Below are 5,388 nucleotides of genomic sequence, written 5' to 3' on the forward strand. Positions count from 1 at the left end.
GACCAGGAACAACGGTCACAAGCTAGCAGAGGGTAGATTTAGGTTAGATATCAGAAGGCGCTATTTCACGGTCAGGGTGGCTAGGGTCTGGAACCAACTTCCAAGGGAGGTGGTGCAGGCTCCTACCCTGGGGGTTTTTAAGAAGAGGTTAGATGAACACCTTGCTGGGGTCGTTTGACCCCAGTACTCTTTCCTGCCATGGCAGGGGGTCAGACTAGATGATCTTCTCAGGTCCCTTCTGAACCTAGAAACTATGAAACTATGAAACCATGGAACATTAAAAACAAGTCTAAAATCATGTCCATGCTAAAAACAGCCTAATGGAAGAGTTGTTGTTTTGAGAATGGGTCTCTTGTTGATAGACTTTGCCATTGTTCAGGGGTGTTTTAGTTTTAAGATATTTGGATTAATAAGACAAATTAGAGAACTCTGGACAAGACTGCAGCAGAGCAATTCTTTGTGGACTGAGGGCTTCAAAAACCCTGAGTAAAGTAGAATGGGCACAGTAAAAAGTGTCTCACTTTGTCAGTTTTGGTAGGTCTTTTTTTTCCTTCGTTCCTCAATATTCTGCTCCAAATCAGTAGTGGGCCAGCCAATTGAAACCTAGACTATGGTTTTTCAGGTATTTAGCCTGTCCTAAACATGTTTTCTCTGCTCTTCTGAAGCTGTCTGTACTTTCCCTTTTCCTGGAAAGAGAGGGAATAACCTATCCCATGGAAACACTTAAGTTCTGATTCAGTCTTTCTGGTCATTATTGGGCCAAAATAAAAACACTCTGTTCATCCCTGCCTCTCCCCCCTTTTTTTTCTTTTCAAGGCTTGTTTTGTTACTGGTTTGGCAGGGGGGTGGTGATGGGATATGGAATTTTGAGAAATTTATTTGATAAAACTCACAGCTTCCTAAGTAAGATAGGATGATTAGGAGCAATATGAATGCTTTTAACCATTTAAGAAAATAATTTAGAAGCAAACCTACAATTTAGTAACTGGCACTTTTTTCCCCACACATTCAGGAAAGTCAAAGTTTTAATATTTGTCATGGTTAGACTAAGACTGTAAAATAACAGTAAAGACTCATTGTGGGATGCAAAAGTAACATCTATATAACTCATGATATATGAATGGACTCATGCAGGACATGTACCTGGGGCTTTTTATAACTGCATCAACATTTGCATATGCCTTTTGTTTTTCTGATGAAGTTACAGTAAATGTTCTACCATCTGCCTGCTGTTATGTACCTAAGGAGTTCCCATCATAGTGATTGTATTAATCAGCTCCCCAGAGAGGACTGAACCTATTACCATGCAGATAATACAGCCAAGGCAGTGTGGTTCTTCTTCCTCTTAGAATGGCAAGTTAATGCTTTCCCTGCTGGTTTCTAGGCTGAGTTTATATACTCTGCCATAGCAGCATCCCCAACCTAAGAAACAGCCTCCTAGCAAAATGGAATAAATATTGGACAAGGGTCTCCATCTGGAAAAAAAAAAGTATTATTTTAGAAATTTTCAGTAGAAACTTACTAAACTGTCCAAGTCTGGGGATTCTCAAAAATCCATCACTGCAAGCAGGTGGCGTCAGCCGCTCCTGGGGCTGCAGCAGGGAGCAAAGTGGAGGGAGCAGTAAGTGGGTGCGGGGTGTGGGGTTCTTGCTGTTATGCGCACCCAGGGAAGGCTGCAGGCTGGGGAGCTGCACCAGGCTCTTTCCAGGGGGCACGTGCCCCTGGATCTATGAGAGTGGAGATCTGCTGCCTGCCCCAAGCGCTGGGAAGAGCCTGGCCCCAGCCTGTAGTGGCAACATGCTCTCATCCAGTGTGCAGATCTGGGGGCATGTGCCCCCCAGGAAGAGCCTGGCGCAGCCTGCAGCCCTCCCAGGGTGCATAAAGTAGCAAGAGCTGCACCCCTCACACCCCACACCCACTTACAGTTCCCTCTGCTTTGCTCCCTGCTGGAGCCCTGGGAGCAGCTGATGCCACCTGCCTGTAGCCACTGAGCTGCACCGTGCCCCTCCCTCCACCCCTTCCCTAGCCCCAGCCTCACTCATTCAAAAATCCGGAATTTTCAGATTTCCAGCAAGCACTAGGTCCCAAGCATGCCGGATTTATGAAGTGATACACATCATGTAAAAAGTACCAGGGTATACATAATGCTGAATAAAAGTAGAGTGTACATATTTTGATTATATTGTGCCTTACTATATTTTCCTTGCACTGTTCCTTTAAGGCCAAAGCCTTCATTTGCAGCACTACAGAGTTCAGTTCATTTTGTGGCAGTTTTGCAGCACTGGGGGCTCCATTTTCGCTGCCTCAGGGAGCCAGGGGTTATATTCTTGGTTCCTCTCACTCACCAGGACTGGGCTGGGTCAAGTATAAGTTTTGCATACATACTATGGCAATTGTTAAGATCCACTCTGGATACGATTCCAGAGAGTGATAATAATAAATAACCCTTAGTTTAACACGGGAGTGTCCAGAGTGTTGTTGCGGAACTCACAACATAACTTCTGACAATGGGGATGGGATTGCTTGCTAAAAAGACACCCCTAGATTGTGAGGACAACACTCTGAGACCAGGCTGTGTTTTGTGATTGGAGGGAAGTTATTTTTCTTTATTTTTTCTCTCTATTACTAATGATGTTAGTTAAAATGGCTACATTGTGTCATATAGAAGAATTTGATGCTAGACAGCAGGCTTCTTGGGACTTTTATGCTGAAAGGTTATCCTATTACTTGGAAGCCAGCAGTGGAAAACCCAGAACAAAAGTGTGCGATCCTCCTAACAGTCTGTGGTGCCAAACTATTTACCATTGTGCATTCCCTCATAGCACCTGCCTTGCTGAACACAGTCTTATGCTGAACTAATTGGTCTGCTAAAGGCACATTTTTGTCCAAGGCCATCTGTTACCCTGCAAAGATTTCATTTTTTTAAATGGGACCAAAAGGCTAATGAAGGCATAGCAAATTACCTGGCTGAGCTCCGTTGCCTTGAAGAATTTTGTGATTTTGGTGATCTGGATGGCCTGCTTCACAACCATCTTATCTGTGGGGTCCAAGATTAAGCAATCCAACGTCACCTGCTCTCTGAACCACATTTGATCTTGGCTCCTGCACAAGAAAAAGCCTTGGCAGCTGAAACAGAATCCCATAACATGAGAGACTCAGAGAAGTTTTACAGAGATTCGATAAAGCAGGTATCAGAGTAAAAAGAGAGAACTGTCAATGGGGAGTTTCCAGTATCAGCTTTCTCGGATATTTAATTGATGCTTCTGCCATTCACCCAGTTGAAGACAAGGTAAAAGCAATACATGATGCCCCTATACCAGAATGCAGACAGGATCTTCAAGCCTTCCTAGGACTTCACAATTTTTATCACATCTTCTTGAAAGACAAAGCCATCATAGCAGAGCCCCTTCATCATTTATTGGATAAAGGAGCTCAGTGGAAATGGGCTTACCAGCACAGAGAAGCTTTCTAGGGCACCAAGAAGTTGCTGACATCAGACTCTGTCCCTGTTCACTATGATGAGCAGAAGCCACTGTCCATTACTTGTAATACCTCGTTGTTTGGTGTTGGCACTGTCCTCAGTCACACATTGCCTGACGGCACAGATTCACCCGTTGCTTTTTACTCAAGCACAGTGACTTCAACCAAGAGGAACTATGCACAGATTGATAAAGAAGTGCTGGCACTCATTGCAGGAATAATAACATTTCACAATTATATTTATGGCTGCAAATTCAAAATCCAAATGGACCACAAACCCCTTCTTGAAATTTTTAATAGGGACAAACCAACTCCTCCTATTTTGTCTCCCCATATGCAATGCAGGAGCATCATGCTAAATGCATGACTATACACTCGTGTACAAACCTAGGAAAACATTTGCAAATGCTGATGCATTGAGCTGCCTACCACTACAAATACCTGATTGTGCTACTCCCCTGCCAGCAGAAGTCCTCATACTGGAGTCCATGCCAGAAGCCCCTCTTCAGGCTGATCACTAATCGAAAGGATGACTGCAAAATACCCTATCCTTGCCTGTGTCCTCAACTGGGTGTAGAGGGGATGGCCTGCATACAAATTGGCTGAGAAATTCAGGCCACTTTCATCACAGTAGCACAAGCTGTTTGCACACAAGGGGTGTCTCTTGTGGGGAAATCGTGTTGTAATCCCAGAAGCAAAACACCAAATCATACTGACAGCACTGCATGCAGCACACCCAGGCATTGTGAGGATGGAAGCGCTAGCTAGAAGTTATGTATGGTGGCTAGGTATGGACAATGACATAGAGAGGGTTGTAAGGGAGTGCAGTATTTCTCAAGCGACACATCATAATTCACTGAAGGCACCAGTATTTTTGTGAGAAATGACAAAGGAACCCTGGTCACTCATCCACATTGATTTTGCTGGCCCTTTCCAAGGTAAGAACTTTTTAACTGTGGTTGACTCATATTCAAAATAGTTTGAAGTGATTACTGTCTCAACTGCCACTATAACAGCTCTGTCAGCTGTTTGCAACCCGTGGGGTGCTCGACACAATCTTTTCTCATAACAGCAGCACATTCACTTCAGCAGAGTTCCAAGACTTTGCCAGCCACAACTTCATTTGAACTGTTATCATTACACCTCACAGGCCACAGGCTAATGGGCAAACTGAGCGAATGGTGCAAACCACAAAAGATGCACTGAAAAGGATTGTTGTAGGAGACTGGCCTACCAGACTGGCCAGATAGTTCTGTTTGCTCAACATGTCATTCCCTGCCCTACAACAGAGTCCAGCCCATCAGAGCTTCTTATGGGCTGTCATCTGAAGACATGCTTTGACCATGTTAACCCAGACCTTGTGAGAGACACGCAGTTAAGGAAAGAAAAAGAGTTGGACTCTGCATTGGCATCTGGTACCTTATGTTTTTTTTGTTCCACAAGAGACTGTGTTTGCTCAGAACTATGGGACAGGGTCACAGTGGGTTCAGTTTAAAATTGTAAGCGTCTCAGGACCCGTATCATATACAGTCCAGATTGGTGAAAGACAAGTTTGGAGACGTCATGTGGACCAGCTGCATGGGTGTTTTCCTACTGATAAGCCTACACCTGAACAATCTCCAGGCACCAGTCCACCACTGACAGACATGGAGTCATTCGAGAAGCGACTACCTGTTTCCGCCGACTCAAACCCTTTTCCATCATCATCAGAAGGAAGCATAGGCAATGGGTAGAGGAGGCATGAGGGGGCATGTGCCGCCCTGTAAAATTTACCCTCACTGGCCAGGGAGTGGGGAGCGCCAGGTCGTGCCCTCCCTGAGAATCACCGGTGGCACTTCTGTTTTTTCCAGCAGCACTTCCAGTTTGCCGCCAGCAATGGGTGACTGGTGCCACCTTAGCTGGGGGGGG

The sequence above is a fragment of the Gavialis gangeticus genome, unplaced genomic scaffold (assembly GCF_001723915.1).
Source record: "Gavialis gangeticus isolate Ggan-Ray unplaced genomic scaffold, GavGan_comp1, whole genome shotgun sequence".
Lineage (NCBI taxonomy): Eukaryota > Metazoa > Chordata > Crocodylia > Gavialidae > Gavialis > Gavialis gangeticus.